General features: G+C 46.4%; 1 protein-coding gene across 2 annotated transcripts in view; it reads left to right on the forward strand.

Moving 5' to 3' along the window:
- NSD3 (nuclear receptor binding SET domain protein 3) overlaps positions 1-27,090 on the forward strand; it is a 1,492,250-nt gene that overhangs the window by 411,255 nt on the left and 1,053,905 nt on the right. The gene's annotated exons all lie outside the window — the stretch shown is intronic.

A 27,090-nucleotide genomic window follows, 5' to 3' on the forward strand; every position in this document is an offset into this window, starting at 1 on the left:
GGCTGGCAGTGAGGAAAACAGCAGAAGTAATGACCTGGGACTGGTGTCCCACCAGGCTGATCAGGCAAGATGTGCAGTCCCCCCAGCAAAACCTGTGTAAGAATGTCCCTTGCAGCGGGAGATGAGGCACCTCTTTTACGCGCGATGTGAACCCCCCCCCCCCCCGGCTGATCAGGCAAGATGTGCACCACCCCCGCTAAACCGGTGAAAGAAGGTTTCAAATGTTTATTAACCATGATTCTGTTAATTAAAACCATTACAAGATGTAAAATAACGTACTATTTGACTTGTGTCTTCTGTTAAAAAGAGTGAAAGCATTTATAAAGTTAATACAATACAGTAGATCAACTATACATGATTCAAATCAGTTACTAATGTCTGCAACAGTTGTTTCCATTCAGCTATAAAGATATAAGTTGAGTGGCTAAGATTGCTTCTCAGAGAGGCCTGGTTGTTTATTCACATTGTAAGATGCTGGTACGTAATGTCAGTAATAGATTTTAAAACACCTTTGAGATCTTAAAATTGGTATGACTTACAGTAATTACTTAAAATGCAACAATTTGGGTAGGGAGACCGGACTGCTGTTCAAACAGGAATTATTGCCAGCAGATGTAAACTTAGGCGAAGCAAGAGGTGTAATCATGCCATGCTTTAGAAGTTTATTGGGGAGAGGGCCCAGAGCGCAGGGCTGGGTGGTAATAGTCAGTTATAACTTTGTACACAGGTTGAGAAGCTCCAGGACGAGGTTGTAGTGTATCTTAGTATTTTAACTAATTTCCCGCACCGTAATAGGGCGGTTGCGTTGTCTAGGGAAAGACATACGGAAAATGCCTCGACACAAGTGCGGACTCCCTTTGTCAAAAATATTAGTTTGAGTTGGACCCTCCTCGCGTCCTCCATCGCCGGGCAGCAGCACAGAAGGTGCTTATATGGAACAGATTCTTCTTACTCATTTCACTACACAGTTTAGCTAGATGCATCAACATAGTGATTATTTCTCTCAAATATTAACCCTGAACTTTGTTTTTCTCCAAATATTTTGTCCTTTGATATGGTTAACAGGAGTGTGGGTCTTAATCTCAATGGTAAACCTGAGGCCAAGTCAACCTGAACGTTTTGAAACTTCAAGATTATAAATTGCAGAAACTAAAACATTTAACCAGTGGTGTGATGGGAGTTATTTTAAAGAATCAATACAATAAGGGCTTGCTTAAAAAGAAGTCCATTATAAGCATCCCTGCCAAGTTTAATTCTTCAGAGGTTAATCTAATGCATCTGGGTTTGTTTTACCACATTTCAGCACTGATTTAAGTTCTCACATATTTATTCTGAACTTCAAGCAGACTCTGTAATAGTTAATCATGCACGGTGCCTGATAATAAATATTTGCCAGCTGCGCTATTTTACTGTACACAACAGAAACTGAGAGACTGCAGCTGCCGGTCTAGATTCTCATGTAAAGGGTCGAGGAGACGTTTTGTGCTTCTGAATTGTAAAACTGATGGCGTCAGACCTATACCGGCCATGGCGCTCGCTGTGTGGTATGCTGCAGATCCTCTTATTCCACTGTCTTCAGCATTGCCCGATTGGGTCGCAGAGTGATACTGTGGCCATATCCTAAACAGGTTCAGCGAGAAGATTCAGGAGCCTGACACAACCCATTTAGCCTATGTACCATTAGTCAATAAAAGCCCTCCTCTGATTTAGAGCCTGCCTGCCCAGGCTACCCGACTTGTAAACAGCACACTGCCGGGTCTTCCCAGATTATGCCCCCTGTAATGGTACACAGAAGCATGAGAAACTGACTCCTCACTCCAGGTAGATCAGATGTGCTTTTTTTTTTAATAAGGAATGATTGTTTGGGCTGCTGGCAAGACCCGTGCTGGTTGAACAGACGCAGGGCCCCAGACTAGCCTGGTCCTATCAAGTGAATAGAGGTTAGGAACAAGACTTCAAGGCTGAACATTGCTGTCCTGCAGAGGATGAATCCTTAAGTGAGTGGGGTTGACACACCTAAGCGAAATTGTCAGCTATGTACAAATATGCTAAGTACCTCTCCTATATTACTATTTCACATAGTAATTTCTTCAATTCACATAGGTCATGTGTATGTTTACCTCTGTCTCTCATGTTCTTCACCCCCAGGCGCAATTCACTAAAGTTACACCTGCATCTACTCCAGAATGTATAACCACCCAAGCATACTCTAATCTACTTGGAGAAAACCACACACTTTATATGACCACTCACATGGAGAATCACTAAAAATTTAAGAGGTCAGTACAAACCCCAGCGCATACAAATATTTAAAAAAATTGTCATACGACATTGCATTCACCCATATACATAACATAACACGTGTATTTGTATTGCGCACGTTCACCGCTACGGGTATCTTGCCGCTGAATAACAGATGTTTGTTGTTACCCAACTCAATGGTACTCATTTTATCGACCTCAGATGGATGATAGGCTGAGTGGACCCACCGGGATTTGAACCTGTGACCATGAGGTCGAACACCGGTTCCTGAAGTAGACGCATTAGTCCACTGAGCCACTAGACCCGGCTACATCACATAAATGTTAAAAAAAAGGTAATAAATGTAGAAATTGGGGACCCGGTATGCACATCAAATTAAAAAAATTTAATCATAACAGATGCACATACTTAGAACATTTAAAATATGGAAAATTGATAATGATTTCTGAAATAAAATATCTTTCAACTAATGCTACTCTGCCCTCGCACACACGTAAAACTCTGCATGTCCCAGGCAAACAAAGCCTTAGCAGAGGCCTGGCGTCCACCACATATTCCAGTACAAGAGGGCAGAGCCCAAGGTGTGGGCTTTATTCATATGCCCTTAGCACTAATGTTGTCTGATGTGTATTCTTCTTAGATGATGATGTTTACCTCTTTAATTAATATCTCGGCATAGCCTGGGTGATGGTCACTGCCTGTGCTATTTAAGACTACCTTTTGTGAATATACGCTTAAAATACACCAATAAAGTAAAATGGTAATTTCACAATTGTATTTTGAGTCATACGTGTCCCAGCCTCCTCAAGTAAGTATCTGCCTGGAGTTGCTGACTTGCTCATAGGTGGCTATTTAAACCCAGGAAACATGTGGAAATTTCCCCCTGTATATTTACTTTTGGGATTTAGCCTGCAAGTGTCCCCACTTTGCCTAGTTCTGAATATGTAGATAAGATAGTTATTCGAAGCAAGACTGGAAAACACATTATTGCGGAAACAAAGGTGCTTTTAACTTTTCAACGGGCCACTGATGATATATTTCAGTCTCTGCTGCCTCCTTCATTTTGTCCATATGAAACCTCTGATGGTAGAGCATATCATTACTGAATATCTCAGTGCTTCTGCTTTATTTGTAAGTAACGCAAACCCTGTCACAATCTGTTAATTATCCTGCCATCATCGGCCCCGAAAAGCTGCCCCCATTGCCTCTGGGTGATGCCCTTGCCTGCTGGTATTCCGGGTCCTGCCTGTGTCGCCCCCCTGGGCAGTGAGGCAATGGGGCGTGACATCGGAGCGGAGGCCTGACAGTGCTCGGCCTAGTGTGAGGCGGGTGCCGGAGCATATGGCTCATGACCGCTGCCTGCCACCGACATGGTGACTGCCGCCGGAGGATCAACCTGGGGTGGCCTGGACAATGAGGCAGTGAGTGGCCAAGACGCGGGAGGCGCTGTGGGGAATTGCCTCTGAGCTCGGCGGTCATATCGGGCCGCGGTGTCTCCTCTGGCTTGCAAGGCCTGGTGTGGCGTACTGGGGGCCTCGGGCGGTGGTGCCTCTTCAGGAGCGCCTTCCCCCGGTGGGCGAGGCCCGCCGTCTCACCTGGTGAAAAGCTTCCCTGCTGGGGGTGCTGCGGCACCGTAGGGGACACAGATATGTGCCAGTATATCGGCGGCCGTGTCTGGCCACAAACTGTGTAGCAGACCAACTTTGGACGGCCTGCTCCAGCCCCGTTTGCAGCGGTCCTGAGTAGGTGCTGGTTTGCTTTTGGGCCTCGGCTGGTTGAGACACGCGCGGAGCTGCATAGGGCGGTCTGCTGTCCGTACTCAGCTGGTGGGTCAAATTAACAACTCCCCAGCATTGTGGTACGCAGGGGGGAGCATCTGATATTGTGGCCCTTGCCCTCCGTGCGCGAGTGATATGGACCTTGGCCCATGTTTCACTCCGCCCCCTGGGGCTGTGATCATTGGTATTTGCGACAGGAAGCGCTGAGAGTTCCTAACTACTGGTCCGGTCACCATTGCTGCGCATTGCAGATGCCCTACATGCGCTGGCCCAGCCGTGAGGATGTAAGTAGCAGCTGCGGCCTCTTGAGATACTCCACTCGCCTGCTGCCACTGGCGCCCCGGGGGATCTGGCTCTGTAGTCCCTACACCTCTACCCACTATTCGGGACTGTGCAGTCACCCCGCTTTGGTCAAATCGCTTTGTTTGGAACACTTATAGTAACAGCTCCCTCAAAATCACGACTAAGGACAAGCCTTGATGTGCGACCGCACACAAAAGCATGATGGATAAATATACTGACGCCGCAGCCTAGGTGTCAAACCCGGGAGACCAAACACCATCTATGGCAAATAATGCCGCCATAGCACAATCTAGAGACACGTTGGAGGCCAAGATTGGAGCAGTTGCCTCCGATGTCATGCTCTTACGACAAGATCTCTGCAACACAGTCCAGCGAATAACCAAAGCGCAAACTAGGATATCGACGATGGAGGACATGCTATCTATCCTCCAGAAGAAAGTATCCTCCCTGTAAAAGATTACGAAGGGGCTAGCGTGCAGAAGATGCGGAGGGGCACGCTTGCAGAAATAACCTCCGCTTTGTGGGGTTCCCTGAGGGCTGCGAAGGCAATGACATGGAGGGCCTCCTGGTTAAATGGTTGACGGACTGGCTCCCTCCTGGCCTTCTGTCCCCCTGCTTCATAATTCAGCTTGCAGCAGAAGTCGCCACCTGGCGCCCATCCTAGGCCCATCATTGTCAGATTTTTGAATTATGAAGATCGGGACACTATCCTGCAGTAAGCTAGGCTTCGGGGGACCCCCTGCTATACATCACACCACATTATGATATTTCCTGATTACACGTGACTTGTCCAGCAGCTCCGACAATCATTTACAGAGGCCAAAGCTAAACTGCGGTCCCTTAAGATTCAATATTCCCTTCTGTTCCCAGCCAGACTACGAGTGTCCCACAAGTCACGCACACACTTCTTTGAATCACCTGAAGAGGTCTTTTATAGGACAGATGAAGTTGTCAAGCGCAAGCTCCACACACTGCCTAGAATGGACTTAGACTTCTCATCGGCTTCTCACCAGCTTCGAGACAAGCAGCGCCATAGATCGCGCTCGGAGACCCGCAGCAAATCCTGCATCCGCTCTATAAAGGCCATCACGGGACAGCATCCTAGTTTTACCCTGCTATACAAACTCCTTTTGCAATGCTAACCGCATGCTGTCCGGGTCTACTTTTATCAGCGTTTCCCTTGACTTTGAAGACACTTGTATGTACAAGGGACGCTCCTGGGGTATTAATTGTCAGAAGGTAGTCCCCGGCCCCTGTTGGGGTCGGAACGCTTTTCATGCCATACGACAGATACTTCAACGTTCATGAGGAATTGTGGGGGGGGGGGGGTAGTTTGGGTTTGGGAAAGTTGAGTTTTTTGTTGCACTTAGTGTCTTGTTCCCACAATTTATGTTTACGATCTCCATCACATTTGCTACTCATGCAACACTCTTCATCCGTGTGCACCACCGATTATCACATCACTGGATATGTCCAGGACACACAATAGGCGTCTTCATATTATAAATTAGAACGTCCGGGGCCTGCTTGACAAGGTTAAAAGGGGGGCCGTGCTGTGCCAGGCAAAGCTTTACGTAGCAGATACCCTGTTCCTGCAGGAAACTCTATTATTGGGCAATAAGACATTATCTCTGTCACCTTTCGGGTACTTGCAGACATTCCACTCTGGATTCACCCGGGGCTCTAGGGGGGTGGCCATATCGATTCATCGCAGAATCCCCTTCCTTCACGAGAAAACATGGCCAGGTTACCAAGGTAGATTTATCATCATTACAGGCATATTATATGGTGAGCCGTTCACCCTAGGTAGTCTGTATGCTCCTCTGCCATTAGCATGGAATCTGACAGAACGCTTGATGAGACTATGGGCAGACATTCCCCAATGCTTGACGATAGTTGGGGGTGACTGGAATTACATTATATGCCCCCAGATCGACAGATGGCGCAACACAGACGGACCGGTAGAGTCCAGCGAATCAAAGCTGCGACTCCTGGCGCAGGGAATGGACTGGGTAGACACTTGGCGACGGCTGCACCCAACCGACGCAGGCTACACCTATTTTCCAGTACCCATGGGTCTTTTTGCTGCATCGATTTCATCTTTCTATCCGCCGCTCACATACATAGACTGGATGTGACAGCGATACAGCCCAGAGGCCTTTCTGACCACTCCCCTACGCAGACTTGCGACTGGGGTCCACGTGCCCCCCTCTCCGCTGGCGACTACCTCCATGGCACCTCCAAGATGAACAGTATAGAGAGCATTTATATACTGCCATCTCTGATTATTACTCACAGAACACCGGGTCGGTTGAGTCCTCCAAGACCCTCTGGGAAGCTATGAAGCTGACGCTGAGGGGGGTGGACATAGCATATTGTACAGCACAGCGTAGACAGCGTCTCGAGAAACTGATACAAATGGAAGCCCAACTCATAGACCTAGAGCTTAGTAGTAGGAGAGGGGATGGGAACGTTGCACGTCGACAATTAGTTCACACTATATGCCAGTGAATTGGTGGACAATGCTAGAATGGCGTGGCTCACTATGCGTAGCAGAATCTACCAGTGGGGAGATAAATCTAGCACACTTTTACATCGTCAGAGGACGCTCTGCCCCATGACCATTCCGAGTATCCATGGATCTGCCGGGGCAGTAATCACTGATGCCTCACAAATTGCAGCAAGCTTTGCCATTATGAAAACCTATATGCCCCTAGTGAGATGTTTTCGCCACAATTCATAAATGTTTTGATGACCTGCCTCCACGGGCTCTGGCGGACTCTGGGAGGGAGGAAGTAGATGTCCCAATCACAGCGGGGGAACTCCAGAAGGCATTATCCAAGATGTGACCGGGTAAAGCACACGGCATGAACGGCTTCCCTTATGAATTCTAAAAGAAATATTAAGCCCTTCTAACATCCCCCTATTTGACAGCACTTAATACGGTCTTTCAAAATGGGCGCCTTCCCGCGGACTGGCGCCATGCAGAAATAATTGTATTTTTAAAACCCAGTCGACCCCCTGAACAACATGCCTCATATCGTCCAATATCACTTCTAAATGTCGAAGCCAAGGTCATAGCTAATCGCATAGTATTGCATATTATGGATTTAGTTCACCCTGACCAAGCGGCGACGCGCTACACGGCACAGCATCGGGGTTGCACAAAATACCATTGCATCCGTCGACGGCCTTGGAGAGCCAGCTGCTCTCTTGCTTGCCGACATTGACAGGGCATTTGATTCCCTTAGTTGGACTTATTTATTTGCACTCGTGAGTCGATTAAATTCCAGCCCCTGCCTCCTTAAATACATTCAACTCCTATATACTGATATTACCGCCTCTGTCGGGTGGGAGACTCTACATCACAAACCTTTCTTATTAGGTAAGGAACCCGTCAGGGCTGCCCCCTCTCTCCATACCTCTTAGCATTGGCCATGGAGCCCCTCGCTGCCTGTGTGCGGATTGATGCACAGATCCGCTGATTTGAGTGGTCCAGAGAAGATTCCGACCGCATTGCACTCTACGCGGATGATGTATTATTTTTCCTCTCGCGACCAGATACGTCGGGACCCAGACTACTCCGGATCATGCAAATCTTTGGAGAGACAAATGGTCTCTATATGAATCCCCGCAAATCATATCTGTGGCATCTGAGGGGTGGGGTGCTCGTAGGCGAGTGGGCATGCAAGGTGACGGTGCGAGAAGGATTTAAATATGTCTTCCTGTCGTCCTCAAAACTTGTGTGCTGGGAAAGAAACCTGGCCCCGTTGTGAATGCAGATCAAGAAGCAGACCTGTTCCTGGTCTCGTCTACCGCTCTCCCTATTTGGCAGATCTGCCATTTTTAAGATGGTCTCACTACCCCGACTATTATACTAGCTTCAGAATCACCCATATCTGTATTCACCTGTCTGGTTTAGACAACTGAACCCAATTCTCCAACATTTTCTCTGGGGAAGTGGTGCAGTCTGGGTGGCATGGAAAACTTGCTTCTAGTCCACGTACTGTGGAGGCATAGCAACACCAGACGTCCAAGCATACAATGCGCCTCGCACCTTCTCATCCTGAACGACTGGTGGTATGGTGACAGAAGCAATCCTGCCTATGCAGGTTTACGTCTGCAGATGGGTAATATGTCACTCCACATGATTCTATATACGGACTCAACCCTGAAAGCTCTGCCTCCGGCTACCGTCACGGTATTTAAGATTTGGAAGAGATCACTGCAACAAATGGGATGGTGGGGCAGATTAACAAAAGAGACGCCTCTTTGGCACAATGGTCTGCCCCCATTTCAGCGTTCTCAATGGATTAATATTTGACAAGAGAGTGGTGATACGTGATAAACATGGTTTTAAATGTATGGATAACTGATCAAAGTGGCTTGGCCCGACGTGATGTGCTATGTAGCGGTAATATGACACTACAGCTCCATGTTGAAGCATTATGTTGTATTGTTGTTGTTCTCCAATTGTTTAGTAGATATCAAAAAGTCAACATCTTACCCGAAAATATATATTTTGTATTGTTTGGTTACCTGGCGTTGCCAGGCCCATTTAGGCTGCTGACAATACAAACTTGTTGTGAAAAAAACCAAACACAGTGGGGAGTACAGCACACATGAGTAGAGCATACATCAAGATTTGATCAAGGTGATATTGCAACACTACAATGTTTTTTTGTTATTGTTCTGAGAACAACAGTAATATAGATGCATCCGCCCATCACCCAAGGCTTTATTGTACCAACCTTTCTATGCCGCTTATTATTTACACGCACATTGTTCCATTTGCAGTTGCCATGTCTTACTGGCACTACCGTTCCAGTACCACTTATATAAGTCAACTAAGTTTATTATGTAGTCTGAACAGTCGAATCCTACAGGATGGTCCCTCCTCTTATGCCAGAAACTTATGAAGCAGGTCCCAGGTGTCCCTTGGGCCTAGATGTTAAGGGCTGTAATTCAGCATATATCTCAGACTGTTCATTGCACAGGATCAAGTCTCTCATCCAATCATCTTTCTTGGGTATGTGTGTCGTGCCCCAGTGTATGGATTCCCTATGTTTTGCCATCGGTAACGCCATGGCTGTAAACCTCGTACAGGACTTTGGTATCATTTCAGCATTACTTAACAAGACCATTGATACGGTTCAACTCTATTTCTTATCATTCATAATTTGGTATTGAAATTGTCAGCCTAAAATTCTAATATCTACCCACATAACCATGCTCAGTGTAGGAAATCAGCATGTTCTGTGTGGCATAGATTTGATCTACTCTGATCTATACTGTATTGGTTTTACTGGTGTAAAGTAAGCCTACAGGAATTTATAGTGCAACAGCTTATGTTCATAACTAAAGGATATCAACTAAGCTTGCCTACAACAATATGCCCATATTTTGTTGGTGATTTCGATCCCTCGATTAGTCTCCTGTGCCTGCCTGTACCTCCCAGTATCGATCACCCTCCACTCGAAGATCTTTATGTAGAGTCTGAAGTACCACCTGGTAGCATCTGGGGTGCTCACAATCTGCATTAGTGGTGTAAAGTCTTACAGCTATGTTGGGAATCCTGGCATCTTTTCTTTTGCTGCGTGTGTCAATATGTAATATGTAAAAATGTCTAATGGGATGCTGCACAGCCAGCCTTGAATTGGTCTGTAGTCGTGAACTCCACACCCATTTGCAGGTTTCCTATCTCAGCCGGGACGGCCTTTGTGATCAAAACTATGACTTTGCCTTCCCTAGTCAAAGGTAATGTACCTCTGTGCTGCTTTTGTGGTGAAATCTTGGTGGTTAACCTAGAATGCTGTTTATTTCGGAGCCTCTCTCTTCTGCCGCTCTCTCCTACTGTGGAAGTGAAGTTTTCTCACTGAAACACATTTAAGGTTTCAATAGCTTCTTTCACAGTAAGGCTGAGAGAGAGGGTTCCTGGCAACTGGAAAATTATACGTTCAGTATCGTAGAATTTTTTCTGATTGACATAAACATAGATTAGTTCTGTTTGCGTGCGGGGACACACACTTTTCTATATATATCTATGCAATCATTTTTCGGACGTTGGTATTAGACACTTCCTTTTTGAGCATCATGGTGACACCTCAAAAAGCCCTTGACAGGCCAACTTTTAATGCATTTTGTTTTGTAGAAAATTAGTGTTCTAAATAGCCTAAAAGCCACATTGCAGCATTTAGTGTACAAATGTGCCATATAGTGAAAGATCTGCAGTTACTCTGAAGGAAGAAAATAAAGTTAAAGGTGCCTTTCAGATTGAAAGTGCATCACCTGCGCTCAACATGCACTGTAACTTTAAGAGAGCTAGCGGCTTTCACTTCCCAGTATGCACTGTATTTTTAGGTGATTTATAAAGCACCTGGTTACTCCCAACTGGAGTGTCCCTATGCTATGAATGCAAGCTCTAGTATTGACCCTTACATGATGCACTTAGCAGGCCCTAAGTTTGTCTAAAGAACCAAGGCCTCAGTTTCTTGCGAAAGACTGGCTGTGACCCTTCCTATCTCAAATCTAAAGGCATAGTGTTCCACAATTTAGGGGCCAAGAAACCGAAAGAACACCCTCCCCATACAAGATTTATTCCCCCTGACATTACAGTGAGCAAGCCTCCTGCTGACCACGGGCTTCTGCTAGGTCAGTACTATTTCACCAGAGAATGTAAATATTGAGGTCCTTTCCCATTTAGAATTTGAAGGCAGAGACACATAGCTTTAAAGAAAACTCTCTTCCTCACTGAAAGCCAGTATAATTTAGCGAGAGCTGTCCCCATAGATGACCACCTCAGATATTGAGCAGCAACTGTGCTGCCTCGTTCTGCTCTCTTTGGTGTTTTGCCAGTCTGCCTTGTGTGGCTCATAGGTGTAGCACATTGCACATTACATTAGTCCAGCCTGTAATTAACCAGTGCTTGGACTACAGATTTCCTAGCAACCTCTGGGAGAAGGCCCAAGATTTTACTCAGAATCTTTAAGATTACGAATCTTTTTCCCACCAGACCCGAAATCTGGCTATCAAATGATAGATCGGCATCAAACCAGATTCCGAGATTCTTTACTTTCAGTTGAGTAACCTGTACCCGACCAAGTACGTCTGGCCACTAAGCCAAAGACCAGATGGATGGTTGTTTCCCTACTAAGAGAACCTCAGTTTTACTGGCATTAAGCCTGAGGCAACTATGGTCCATCCACTCCTCAAATTTGACCAAGCAAGATCTAAGCTGTGCTACCGATGCTCCCTCGTCCTGAGACAGGGTAATAATGAGCTGCATGTCATCGGTGTACAACATGATGTTAAAGCTGTGACGCTCGATGACATCTGCAAGGGGGACACATGTACAGATTGAACAGAGTAGGGCTCAGAGCAAAGCCCTGAGCACCCCTTGCCCTTGCCACATCGAGATGACCTCAGAAGCGAACGTTTGCTGAACCACCTGGTGCGATTCTGAAAAAAGGAAGGAAGGAAGCAAGCCAGCCAGCGCAGAGCCGATTCACCAACTCCGTAATCATAGCCATTCTTACAGAAGGACGTGGGAAACCGTGTTGAAGGCTGCACTTAGGTCCAACATAATTCGATCAGCCATTTTGCTTCTGTCAGCTATCCAGAAGCCAACAATAGTGCCAACTCTGTGCTGAACTGCGGGCGAAAGCCCAATTTGGTTTTTTGCAGTAAATCCTCAACCTCAACAAAACTCATTAGCTGATCAATTACATGTCTCTCGGGCACTTTGACAAAAAACTGAATCAGGGAGATGGGCCTGACATTTTCCAGCTTTGCAGGGTCCAGGGTAGGTTTTTTCAGTAGTGGCACAATAATGGCCTGCTTCCACCTGGAGGGGACTTGCCCCAGTGCAAAAGATTTATTTAGCAGAGCACACAATCCCATTAAGATTGCCTCCCTTGTCCCAAAATCATAAGAGAGGCAAGATCGTTAAGGGAGCCTGATTTTGCCCTACCCTTCAGAGCACTCAGCTTATCCGTGGTTTGATTATTAAAACGGGAGAGTCTTACTTTAGCTTCTGATGGTTTGAACCAAGCTTTAAGGCATGGGGCATATCTCACAGCTATCTGGAAGGAATCATAAATATTAGATACCTTATCCCGAAAGAAATCGGCAATTAATTGCAACTCTCCACGGATGGGGCAGTGGCCGTAGAAACCTGATCCAAGCAGTTTAATGATTTTACAGTGGTGAATAGCTCCAGTGAAGAGTTTTGGGCTTGCTTGATCTTATAAGCATAAAACTGGCTACGTATAATTCTAATCTGTTTGTGGACGATTTGCAGCTAGAGCCTTTATAAAGGCAGCGGGGGTAACCTTCCTCCATTTCCGTGACCAGTTCTGCCTATCTCCACTTGCTGTGGGTATAGGGGTGGACAGAAGGATCCGAAAAGGTATGGCGCAATGGTCAGATCAGAGAAATAAGATAATCCACCCTGGCTCCTGCAAAATTGGAAAACATCAGATCCAGCGTATAGACCCATAATATTAGAAACATGTACCAATTGGACAATCTGGAGAACTTTTCAGTTCTCAACCAGAGTAGAAGCCGACTTGCACATTGTGTCTTATCAGTTAAGGCAGTTACAAAGTTTGAGTCCGGACCAGGCAGTCCGTACATCAAAAACCCAGCTAAGGTAAATTTACCTGAAAAAGCCAGAGCAAAAAGGGCAGCCTTGTAGCCCGCAATCTGCATCTCTGTAAAAGTGCAAGGAATATTTTGTCTAAAAATAATACTGGCAGCCGGCCTCTTAACCTCATGTGTTTTTTCTAGCTCATGTTGACTACGCTTAAGACACTTCAACCTCATTACTTTCTGAGGGTTTTCCTTAAAAAAAAAATATTTTTTCAACCAATGCTCGATCTCTTTTGAAGAGTTAAATATATTTACTGTTTTTTTCAGTTTTGTGGAATTTTCTTCATTATGCATTCAGTTTTTGAGACGTGCCCCAAATGCCTGAGAAAGAAGGCTGCTTCTGACCCCCATGAACTATATGTGGTCTGTCCTTTCTGCTTCTCTTACTGTCAGACTGACCTCAATATCAACAAGCATTTGCAATGCAATAGATCTCGCAACTGCGAGATTTTGAGCTATTGGCATTGTAAATAACAATGCCTTTTATTTTTTTTAAAACCTGCAATAATAAAAGGCATTGCCATTTACAATAACAATAGACCTATTGCATTGCAAATACTTGTTATAGACAGGAAACAGTCAAATTCATACAACTCTAGGCATTAAAATTGCACGTTCAGAAAGAGGTATGTTCTGGTAATGTTTGAACAAATATATGCACTGTTAATATGTAACAAATATATGCAAGGGTGTGAGCACATTCACTAATGTTCCTTCCCATTGAAACATAAAAATCGAAAAATATGATGTGTCTTTTTATTATGCTCCCTCCCAAATCCCCAGATTTCGGAAAAGCTGCAGAGTACACAGAAGGCTTTACAACTCAGTGGGACAACAGTTATATACAGAAACAGAGCGAGACAGAAAAATAGAGGGGAGAAAAGGAGAAAGGGGCAGAGAAAATTATAGTGAGTGAGGGAGAAACAGAGAGAGAGAGCAGGTTTGTTAAAGAGAGTATGTCTCAAAGAGAACAGGAGTGTGTGTCAGTGAGAAAAAGCAAGAACGTGAAAAACCGAGTGCCTGTAACAAGGAGAGAAAGAAAAAACAGAGTATGTGTCAGAGAGAAAAAGACAAAGTGAGGGTGTGTGTGTGTTAGTGTGAAAGATAGTTGAGAGAGAACGTAACAAAGATACGAGTCCCTGTGTTTGTGTAACAGAGAGAAAAAGCGACAGACAGGACAGAAAGGGAGGGTAAGGAGGAGGGAGAGAGACGGGAAAAGAGAGAAAGAGAAGCGGAGAGAAAGTGAGATATGGAATCGTATGTGAGCACTGCTGCAAAAAGGGTTGTAATTAAAATGAATAAAGGCAAACGTCGTCTCTTCCAGGCATCGATGTAGCCAAAATTATTTAGGGGTGGGGTTGGGTGGTAAAGGTAATACCGTTTATTACAACTGCCCCAATGCTCTTGATAAACACATTAAGTAAAACCCCCACCACCAGCCCCCTCCCAAAAACAAACTAGAGCCCTAAACTCCACATCCTCCACCATCTACTGCGGATATGTTTTAAAATGCAACATGACATTGAATTCTCCTAAAACACACTTATGCAGAGCCTTAAACATTTTAAGTGTGTATGCCCTTCTATGTGACAGTGACACAATATGATCTTTGCTTCAATATGTACCATTTGACACACCCGTTCCAAGTCAGATTTGTAATGTCACAGTGTAACAGGACAGCAATTGAGGTTCCAAACAGGAATTGTGTCCCCTGTGTCTGACTCTGAAGACCAGAGCATTAGTGAACTTGCAGATGGTGAGAAACACTCTAAGGAAGCAATTATTCTGAGGGGAGGAATCCGTTTTTTTTCTCATTCAGTATTATATTTTAAATTCAAAACAACAAAATGTACTATGTCAACACATACGCAGAGACACACAAAATCAAACCAAAATATCAACAATACACAGATTTAAAGACTGTACAGCATTATTGTTACACATTCATCTCAAGAAATGGGTCTGATATTTACTTTATTTCCTGGCAATAGCCGTACGAAAAGCCCCAGCATCTCTTTTCTCCAATCCCTCCTACAGGCTACAGCTACGGCACAGAGAAGGGGCGGCAGGTGCGAGCCTGCGCCCGGAACTGCGCGCGCCCATCTAGCTTTCCCCAGGAAAGGCACCCAAATTAGGTGCACGCTCAGCCTGTCGTGGAGCTGTGCCAGGCCAGAGGAGACCCGCACAGCAGCGAGGATGCCAGGGAGTGGGAGGTGAGCTTTCTCTGGCTGCGGCAAAGCGCGCATCCTTGTAAGACGCCGTGCGCGAAATTACATTGGGACAGGAGATGTGCACGCATACACACGCCTTGCATAGGCGCGCGAAAGCTACATCAGGACAGGAGATGTGCATGCGTACACATGACCCGTACGCGTGCACCTCTCCTGTCTCCCTTCGCAAGAAGAACCGACGACAATAGGTCTCGCCAAGGCGAGCAGCGCATGTGCTGCGTTGCTAGGCGAGACTTAAAAAGGGCTCTTAAAGGCTGAGTGGCAAACTAAAAGTTCTCAGAGCAGAGGCCCCAGGCTCCTCCCTTGAAAAGGGCACCCACAGAGGTAGATCCAGGTAGAGAGAGCATGAGAAACACCATCCATTATCGTTCCAGCTGCACTTGTGCGTCTGAAGAGCACCAGTTGACGTCCACATTGAAACCATCTGCTCAGACGTGTTCGCCATCGAGCTGTATGGCTCCAGTCATTTTGACACCAACAACTTTAGTACCTATCACCTTTATTGTATTGCTTCCAACGATGTCTAAACTGTCAATGTCAAGATTGGTTATTTGACAAAGACTGTTAGAACACCGGCTCCATCACAGCGCCAACTTTCAACAATGACAACTCCATGAAGTTGACACTCAGCTCAAACACATTCCCTAATTTCATCATGAACTTTGAGACAACTCATCTCGGCGCCAGGAATGTCCATGGCTCAAGGGTTTACAGTCAGGTCAATATTGAGAAGATAGACATGGAGGCACGATTCAGGTTCAATACATACCCGGTCTTCCAAGCACCATGATGCAGTGATACCTATAGATGAACCTGCATTCCAACCGAGATCAAGATATGACATACTTGATTTGCAAGTACCTTTACTCTCACTAACTCTACCACCTCTGCTACACAGTCCGGTGCCACAACTTACCATTACTCCTTTGGCACCAACAGCACCTCTTCTCCCACACCACAAGAAGTCCCAAGAGTACCAAGACTCTCAGAGCCGCCCTCAAAGCCTCATAGTACATAGAGATAGACTTGACAGAAGAACTCCCTCCACATCTCCAAACACATCAAGAGACCATGCCACAAACTCTTTCTATACTCTTACTTCACTTCCAGTTTCTCCATTGAGATTGACTCCATTAGATGATGTTCTAGCAATTCAGGACACCCTAGTTAGAGGTGCAGCAACTTTCAGTATCCAAATAGAGGTCCCTCTCTTTTCAGTATCGGTAATAATGAAAACATTACAACCTTGAGTATTACCGAAACCAATTTTATTACTGGTTCCAGGCTTCACAGAGCTCGCTGAAAAACATTTTTTAGCGCCAGCAAACGTAAAATTGGTATTCCATGACTCCTCAAGTAAAATCCACCACATCTCCCAGTTCAAATACTGGATTATCAAGGATCATCACTCAACACTGTCAATGGAGAAGTGTTTCCTTCAAAGGCCAAATTGTGTGACATTTCTTAGAAATGTTGTCAATTACTTACCAACAGAAAGCCATCAGTGAGACAGCTGTCTTTTCTCCCCTAGGATCCATGGTCTTGTGCATTTGTCTAGTTTTCGGTGCTTGTCTCCATATGTGAGTATTATTACAGAGTATGGAAAGTCCTATTGTTTTGTATTACAGCATTTACATAGCGCTAACTTCTCCTATGTAGGGTGCGGAAGCACTTGCCTACATGAGTTGCTTGCTTCACCGCGTAGGGTATATTGATGGAAGGATGTTGTCTTCGTTTTGATCCTATGTGGGAAATGTTTGTGTCTTGCCTGATGACCATCGAGGTGCGCTTATTGTGTAATAGGACGTATTGTGTAGCAAAGTGTGTTGGATGAAAAAGTGTGGGAGACAGACACAGTTTTGTGGTTTTCAGTACGCTGGTAGCTTTAAACAGCTCTGTAGGTCCCCTTATGCTATTTCATGTGATATTGTCTGCTTAGCTGCATACTACACTGGGTTGTCCAATGGTCACAACACCATGGCGCCTGAAGACGAAATTAAATGAATTCTCTAAACCTCTGCAACCATCCCTTCACTGGTGGCTCAATCACCACATTCTAATCTTAGGAGTCTCCTTTCACCAAGCCTACCTGCTCTGCCCATTGTTACCATCGCTTCCTTCACCGGACTGGGAGCACATTTCTATGATCTTACAATTTAGGGTCAGTGGTTTCCCACACAACAATTATGCCACATCAGCAACTTTGAACTAAAAGCAGTTCACCATTAACGGAGTTCTAGTACAGACGGAAAAATACCAACACCATGGGTTTGTTTAAAGAAGTGGGGAGGAACATTCACTAACTCTATCAGTAGAAGCCAAAGCAATTTAGCATTTGCTAGTGAGAAATCTATTCCGTCCAGTTGTTCATCTGCCAGGTCTGCAAAACCAACAAGCGGTCCTACTCAGGAGATGCTTCTATGAAATTTAGAAGTGAGAGTTTGACGACATATTCGAATTTTTTGAGATAGTGACTATCCTGGAATACTTATTTACCATCAAACAAAACAAAAAATGCTCAAACTACGGATCCAGAATATGGGACATTCTTAGATGGTCTCTTTGCTTAATTGACAGGAGCTCCTATGGATTATAGTAGTAAAGATGTGTTGTTTGGTGCCTTGACAATGGTTATTATCCTCCCACCAGTCAGGAGAATGTGATCCTACCTTACTTATTGCGCTTGGCTCATTTCAGTCTGTAATTTCGTTCAATTAAAGTGCTCCTAGTTGCTGTAACCACTTATCGCAAAAGACCTAACCAAAGGTCTTTCTTCATGATCCCAGTAATCAAAGACTCTCCAGGAAGGTCTTTAAAAAAGTACCCTCTGTTTAGAAGGCCTAATACCACATGGGAGTTACATTTGGTTCTCTAAACTCATGGCTCCTCCATTCGACCCTGTTCATAAGGCTACATTGCAGTCTCTTTTGATGAAAAGTTGCTTTTCTAGTTAGTTATATTGGCAAATAAGTATGTGACTTTCAGTAGTTATTCATTATTGAGCCTTACTTAGTTATCCGCAACAACATGAGCAGTCAGGCGATGCGCAGGGAACATTTACACTTAACTTGCATCGCATACTGTTACTAGTTAGCTAACAAAAAACTACCTGGTAGACCCAATGTGCATTTCAGTAGAGCAACATCTTTCTCTGGTGTCAGAAATGCCCCCTCTCAGAAATATGTAAAACAGCAACCTGGAAATCAATACATGCTTTCACTAGACATTAATATATTGATGAGGATTCTAGAGCTGAATCAATCTTTTTTTTCTGCAGGTCTTTCTGTTTTGTCCTCTGCTGCAGTTTATTTTTTCTAAGAGGTGTTCCCATGGTTCTTGGGACGTAACTGTTGTGATCTCTGTAGAAAGACACCTGGAGCCAGGAGGTATTCTTATGCCATCTTTATTCAGTCTCCAGTTCAGGTTACATCTGTCTCTACTCCAGCCAGCCTAGTGTGGTACCAGCCCCACCAGGAGCAGCCTCCCTAGCTGCTCAGCCCATCTTCAACTGCCAACACTCATCCACTCAGACACCCAGGCATTCCATGCATCACAGGCACACCAACATTCTATGACCAACTCACGCTCTGGCTGAGCAGCTAGTGGCAGCAGGGCTGGACTACATGTTATTCAATTAAGTAGGATATAACATTATCCCTTTTTCTTCAACGAAAACAAACATGCAAGTGATAAAACATCAAGGAAGAACTATCCACAAGAAAAAAGAATAATGGTACAAGTCCCAAGGATGCAAACATAAAAGAAAAACATTGCAGGAGAAAGAACCATTATACAAAGAACGGATAAGATAAATACATTTGATAAACAATATCTCCCATCCCTCCCTTAAAGAAATAAAAAACATTTTGAAGCAAGAATAACATTACCCGAAATACATTTGAAGCATTTTGCATTAAACACTGTGACGTAATGCACTACAACGGAAATGGTAAAAGACCCCACACAACCAATGCCCAAAGTCATAACCTAGAGTAGCACTAAAAAATAGCATACCCTACTACTACAATCCCAAAAGAAAGGAAACTAAACATGTATATGGGTCGTCACCCATAGAAACTCCCGTGAAAGGACGTACAATAGTACTGCGCGCAACTACAACCCCACCCTGTGTGAGGGTTAACCATAAAAAGATGTACATTAGTACTGCGCGCAACTATCTATGGACTAAACCATAACCCTACCCTGTGTGAGGGTTAACCTAGGTACTCCAAACCCCTTATAGAGGTTACATACCCCCATATGGGAGTAACACACAAAACTAAACACAGGGTAATTACCCAAAACCTTCCCTCGTGTATGGGAACAATGTGATGACCACCCACAGGAAAACAATCACTGTAAAATGAAGACCCATCCTCAAACTATACACCTGTGGCATCACAACTTTTTCCTCTTGTCACAATACTAACAATTAAAGCCATTCCGTTAACTGTAAAACAGTAGTACATTGTGCTACTCACCGGTGAGCGATATCTCACCCGAGTTGTGACAGGTCTGGACTTTCCCTGCAAAGAACTACACCCTCAAACTAGAACGCTCCGACATACATGAAACGGAGGACTAATCTCTGAGGTAGTCCAGACAGCGACATAATGACTTGTTACAACACTGTATACATGCATACAAGTAAATAGTAATACCCCACACTGTAGCCTAAATTACTTGAGCATGTATTCTTTTCCGAAAAACAAAATACTACAAATTCCTCACACAGACTCTAAAGAGTCTTCTCTGAATACAGTCTTGCAGAGCTTCTCGTACCTCTTGTCCTTTGTACTCAGAACATGCCAAAGTCACAACTGGAAGCCGCCACCCGTCTCATTAATTTACCAAACCTTACCTCCACATACGATACCAAGGCAAGGCACAACGGGATCTAATGTAGCACTTATGCAGACCGCTTGCATAACGAAGTAACATACGGTGTTACGAGTCTCCGGCGTCCAGAGGTGCACCTGACAAAACACTTGACAAATGAAGAAAGAGAGAAAAGTAGCGCGTTGTCACTGGCCCTCATGCCGACTTGCAGAAAACTTTATTGAAGAGAAACACAAACACCGTGGTTGGCGAGCAAACCAAAAGGGCAGCCAAGAACGATATTTGGCTATACACCACCACCAACCCTAAGATGGCGGCACGTTTTTTTTACGTTGCGCCGGGTGGCTCCCAGCACGACAGTGCATTATGATCTTGGAGGCAGCAGGGCAGCACAAAGACAAACGTCACCCGGAATCCATGGAGAAATGAAGGAAACCAAAGAGGAGGTAAAGCTGCGCGCGGACAGGAGACAGCACGCGCGATGTTTTTCAAACCGCTAGACAGCGGTTGAACTGTCCAAATGAATGCGCTACACAAGGATAAAAATAAATATATATCACCCTTAAGATGTCGAATCACCACCTTTTATCCTTCCACTTAGTAAACAGCGTCGTCGCAGGGCAGTGTGCACACTCCATTATCCCCCCAACTGTGCACCAACTGCAAGACGCTGCCAAACCTGTGGCTGCAAACTCCTGTGCAAGACACGATAAGAATGGATCTCCACTCCAATGCAGACGGGGACAAAGTTCAACAAACCTAAAGTGCCCCAAGACACCGATTGAAAGTACTGTCAGGCATCAAACATTGACCACTTGTTCTACTGCTGCAAGAAGATAGTTGTGACATAGAACCTTTTAATTAAAGTCACTGTGGTCATTAGAAACACTGGCAGTGTGAATCCAACCTCCAAAGAAAATTCTCCATCTGTGCAGCCACTGCACACTGTACATTCATACATCTTGATTCAAAATCCCAAATTGACTTTTAATGTCTTCCATCTTCATGACTAAAAATCCCAAATTGACTTCTTCATCTCCTTTGTGGCTGGAACACCAAAAGCGGCTGTAGTTGAACTACTCCTCCAACTCACTGTAATCCTTTAAGTGATAAACGTTGTGGCTGGAACACCAGATGCGGCTGTAGCTTAGCTACTCCTCCAACTCACTTTATTCCTTTAAATGGCTGTGTTATTCCCAGGCTGTAGTGTCCTTTTGTGATGACACTTCTCTGTGGGCTGTCCATTGGAAAGGACACTGGTGGGGCTGGCGCTGGCTTCCCTGGGAATTCTTTCTTTCTTTATAGATGTAGTAGCTTGTAGGATCTCTTGGTTTCTCCTTGTTTCCTTTGTAGTTCCTTTGTTTCAGTGGTTCACCAAGAGTCTCTAGGGTTCAAGTCCGCTCGTCGCCAAAATAAATGTTGTGATCTGTGTAGAAAGACGCCTGGAGCCAGGAGGTATTCTTATGCCATCTTTATTCAGTCTCCAGTTCAGGTTACATCTGTCTCTACTCCAGCCAGCCTAGTGTGGTACCAGCCCCACCAGGAGCAGCCTCCCTAGCTGCTCAGCCCATCTTCAACTGCCAACACTCATCCACTCAGACACCCAGGCATTCCATGCATCACAGGCACACCAACATTCTATGACCAACTCACGCTCTGGCTGAGCAGCTAGTGGCAGCAGGGCTGGACTACATGTTATTCAATTAAGTAGGATATAACATTATCCCTTTTTCTTCAACGAAAACAAACATGCAAGTGATAAAACATCAAGGAAGAACTATCCACAAGAAAAAAGAATAATGGTACAAGTCCCACGGATGCAAACATAAAAGAAAAACATCGCAGGAGAAAGAACCATTATACAAAGAACGGATAAGATAAATACATTTGATAAACAATATCTCCCAAAAATAAATGTTGTGATCTCTGTAGAAAGACACCTGGAGCCAGGAGGTATTCTTATGCCATCTTTATTCAGTCTCCAGTTCAGGTTACATCTGTCTCTACTCCAGCCAGCCTAGTGTGGTACCAGCCCCACCAGGAGCAGCCTCCCTAGCTGCTCAGCCCATCTTCAACTGCCAACACTCATCCACTCAGACACCCAGGCATTCCATGCATCACAGGCACACCAACATTCTATGACCAACTCACGCTCTGGCTGAGCAGCTAGTGGCAGCAGGGCTGGACTACATGTTATTCAATTAAGTAGGATATAACAGTAACCTACCCTATGTGGGGTACTTGTAGCTATTACATAGCTCTGTCATGTGCTGGGGAGGTGTGGTCACCCTTTCGGGTTCCTTGCTCCTCCGTGACGTCACGGTACGTCGCAGGTGCGATCTTCTTGCCACTTGTCTTGGAGCAGCTTGCGCTGGGTCCGTCCGTCCTCCTTATCGCCACGTCGCTCTGCCGATCTGGCCTGCTGTCTGCGGCATCGTGTTGTGGTGGTTCCGCACTTTACTTTTGTCCTGTGTTTTGGCTTGGTCCTCTGCCTGATGTTCCAGAGGGTTTGGCTTTCCTTGGCATCTGTGTTCTGGTGGCCGGCTTGGGCACGTCCTCCGTCTCTCTCTTGTTTTCTGCCGGTTCCTCCACTACTTCGTGGACAGTGTGTGTGTGTTTCTGGCCAGGCCCCTCCCTTGGGGTGTGTCCTGGTCCTCCCTGGCCTCTGCCTTCGGCTGGCGTCTGCCTTTTCCTGGGTGCGCTTCTTCCGTGGTGTTGCCTGTTGCTGGCGGCGCGTGCCTGTGCAGGACTGCTTGTTCTCCTCCACCGTTGTGATCTTGATGTGTTTCCTTGCGCCCCTGCCTCTGGTTCCACTGGGGCTTCGCGAACGGTGCTTTTCTTCCGCCTGTGCTTTTGGCGGTGGCGCCATTCCGGACTTGTCCACTGATTGCGGCCAAGGTGTTTTCAGCACTTTCCTGTCTCTGTGCATGTGTTTCTTCCGGTGGGCCCTGCCTCTGGCTCTACCTCTTCTCACTGGGTTCGAGGTGGCCCTTGTGTTCCTTGACGCTTTTGGGGTGCTGTCTGCCCCTGCGGGGTGTTGGGCGCTCTCCCTTGGTTGGGCTTAGCATATCCTGGCCTTTTCCTTCTTGTTCTTGTGCCATGTCCCCTACTGGGGCCCTGGTCTCTCCTGGTGGGGAGGCTCTCTCGCAGGCCCTCCTCCCTTCTGGGTATGGCTAGGGTATCTATTCTACATTAAGGAATCTGCAGCTAGTAGTCTCTATCAGATGTACAAGTTACTTACCTTCGGTAACGATGTATCTGGTAAAGCCGCAGATTCCTTCACGACCCACCCTACCCCCCCGTTCTGCGAGGACCCTCAGCTGGGTTTTCTGCGCTCACCTCCCTCTGGGTGGCTTGTCTTCTGTGGGGTGGTCCTTTTCGTTTTCTGCCCGTCGGGCTTCCCTTCAGCTGGGTTCTCTCCAGTGTAGGGGCCTGCTTTTGCTCCTTTTCCCTTTGTTGTTAAAATTTCCAATCCCCTAGCGGTTTTCTACGCTGGGGGTTCTTTTGCCTGTCCTTGGCCTTCTGCTCCTTTCAGAGGCTCTGGCCTTCCTTGACTGTGTAGACGGGGTTGGATTGCTGTTGCTCCTCTGTTCCAGGCTTGTGGCCCTTTGCTGTGTGGTCTATGGTTGCTGTCTCTCTTTCTCTTCCAGTGCTTTCCACTGCTTGTGCCTCCAGCCTGGCTTTTGCCTTGGCTTGCACGGTGGTTCCACGGAGGGGTGCTTTACGCTTTCCATGCTGTGGCTTTACTGATGTGACCTTCTGGTACTTTTGTGCTGCCTGGTGCTACCACCTGGCTTGCACGGTTGTTCCACAGAGGTGGTCTGCTCTCTTCCTGCTTTGGCTTTCCTGTTGTAGCCTCCTGGCGACTCGGTGCCACCTGGTGCCGTTCCTCGCCTTTTTGTCTCTTTTTGTTTCTCTGGTTTTTTCGCACACTCTTCCCATGCTCTCCTCTGTTTTATTGTGATGGCTCCACGTTGTGGCGCTGAAAGGTTCCCCGAAGCAAACTGATGTCAGCGTGCCGGGTTGGGGCTTATGTGACCTCGCTGACGTCACGCCCGCGGAGGACGTCGGGTGGAGTCGCGAGCCGCGAGTTTCCCGGCGCGCAGAGATGCTGGGCAAGAAAGTTTTCCGGGTCCAGTCTCACACCTGGGGATAATTCTACGTTGAGGAATCTGCGGCTAGAATTGTCTCTACCAGAAACCTTGTTACCGAAGGTAAGTAACTTGTACTGTAACCTGCTAAGTCGAATTTGCCATTTAATTTAATGGCAAAGCCCAAACTTCCCTTTTTAATATATGTAACTAACCTGTAAGGTAGGCCTAAGAAGCGCTAAGGCTCGGTGCCGTATGTTAAAAAGTGAAAAATTTACTTTTACATGTCTCAGCAATAAAAATCCGAAAGTGTCCTTTTTACTGTGGAAAGGCTGGTAGCCCAATGGGTAAGTTACATACTGACACATCAGCCCTGCTAGATTCTGGGGACACTAAAGTTGGTACTGTAAGGTATCAAAAGAATCGATACATTAAATCCGATTTAACTAATTCATGTTTAATGTCACTGGTGGGCGTAGTGCAACTTCAGAAGTTGCCATTTTAGTTGCCCAAGGTTACCAGCTCCCATTTACTGTTGAACTTGGGGTCTATCCTGCTGGCAGCTTCTTGCCCTCCTGGGGAAGACGTGTTAACAACTCCCAAGAAAGATAACAATAGAGACCTGCCACTGGAGTAATTGTTACCTCACTCCTGCAGGAAGGCAAACGGGTGTTATCCCAAAAGCCAAGCTATAAAGGCAAATCCTCCTTTGAGGGGTAAATGAGAAACACTTGGGAAGGGGTTTGTTCTATTGATCTGATAGAGCCTTTTTAGCTGCAGATTCCTTACCTTTGAATTTCCCAGGCGTCAGACTGAATCTGGAAACATTTGCTGAACAATACCGCTTGCACGCGACGTTGGGTGGCTCCATTCAGCTCCGCGTGACGTCGTCGGTGTTGGTTATGATGTTGCAGTGCCTATATAGGTGCCACCCAGGTGCGCAGACGTCGGTTCTTTTCTTTCCCCACCAGTTAAGCGCCGATTCAGGTAGAGCTACCCCTCTGCCGCTTTTTGGCAGGTTTTTTCTCGTCTTTTGTCGATATTTTTGGATTCGACTTCCTGTCTTTCTCGAAGATATCCCTCACACACGAAGTCCCGCATGATGTCGGTTACCGATCCCCACCGCGTATGTATTTGGTGTCTTGAACGCGACCACGATTCAAATTCGTGTTTAGACTGTCGGGCAATGGCCCTGAAGACTTTGAGGGAGTGAGCAATGAAGTTGCTTGCGGCCCGGCAGTCAACACCGTCAAGCGAGACCTCGAGGTGGTCACGGTCACGTTCGAAGAAGAGGAGGTTGCGGGACCGACTACGGAGCCCTAAGTCCTCTTCCTCCCATTCGAGGTCTTTTGGACAGTCGGGGAAGAGGCACAAGAAGAATAAGAAGGCCAAGCGGACTTCGACTTCACCTCAACTGGCGTCCGTCGTCAAGAGAGATAAGGGGCACCGACGCTCTAGGCACAGTTCTGGGGAGCCGGAGCCTGAGTCGACTTCGCACCTCCCACCCTTTCCGGGAGCCGGAGCGACTCCCGCTCAAATGAGAGTTTTACGAGGCCCTGCACCACGTATTTGAGCGGAATGACCCAGTTGGTGAGCCCCCGGGCCCCGCGGGGTTGGATGGGGCCCCATCGGGTTTGACACTGTCGGCTTCGGCCACGGCGCAGATGGGCCCTCAGGGATCCGATACCGGATCCGGTTCGATGCCAGTCGTGCCAACGCGACCTTCCCCGGCGTCGAATCCGAAGTCTGTGCCTATGACATCATGGGTGCCCATCAGTGGCGCAAGCCCCATCCTCAACCCAGACAACACGAAGCCAGAACTGCGTAGAGCAACGCCTATTCCGACAGAACCCAGGGGTTCTTTATGTCACCTGAGCACTTTGTGGACGTGCTGGGCTCAGGAGAGGAATGGGAGCAGTCTTGAGACCCTCTTGAGAACCATGATGTCTCTGAGGAAACCATGGGCTGGCATGGGGAACTTGGGGAAGACAGGGGTTAGGTGCCTACAGTGGCTACGGAGGAGGTGGCATCCTACGCCATGGTGGTTAAGAGGGCAGCTAAGGTCCTTGGACTGGAGCTGCCCACAGTGCAGGTCAGAACTAATCTCCTGACCGAAGTGCTTCAGCCTAGGGCTTCCACTTCTCAACCTCTTCTGCCCTTTAATGAGGCACTTACGGACGTCCATCTAGGAACGTGGTCCAAGCCTTGCACAGGGGCTCCTGTGAATAGGACAATTGCATGTCACCATCACCCAGCTCCGGCCGACCCAAAGCTCCTCAGCCAACACCCCACCCCAGAGAGTTTGGTGGTGCAGGCCTCTACGTCCCATGGCACATTCCCTTCTGGATAGGGAATCCAAGATACTGGACTCATTTGTGAAGAAGATGTTTTCTTCCTCCAGTCTGTCATTGCGGTCGGTGAATACCACATCCTTATTGGGCCGTTTCTCTTATTCTCATTGGGAGACGGTTGCGCAGGTGCTGCCACAAGTCCCAGAGGAGGCCCGGGCAGTGCTCTCTCAAGCTGTCAAGGACGGGAGAGATGCAGCAAAATTCACCATTCGGTGTGTATATGACCGATTTGCTGGGCAAGTCGATTTCAACGACCGTGGCCTTGAGACATAGGCTAGACATCGCTGAATTGATTGAGGCTCAGCAATTAGACTTACTTTTTATCACTGAAACCTGGGGTGATAAGTTGGATTTCTGCCAGGCTGTCCCACAGGGTTTCATGGTATTTAGACACGATAGAATTGAGAAAAAAGAGGTGGAATTGTGCTTATCTAGCGCGACTCCTTTAAAGCAACCTTTGAGCCCATATCCAGCCCAGACTGTGAAGCCTTTTCTTTTAACCTAAAAATAGCCAATTGCCTTGCGTTCAAAGGGGTCTTACTCTATCGCCCACCAGAAAGGAAAACTGGATTTTTAAACACAATTA

This window comes from Triturus cristatus, chromosome 11 (genome assembly GCF_964204655.1).
Source record: "Triturus cristatus chromosome 11, aTriCri1.1, whole genome shotgun sequence".
Classification (NCBI taxonomy): Eukaryota; Metazoa; Chordata; class Amphibia; order Caudata; family Salamandridae; genus Triturus; species Triturus cristatus.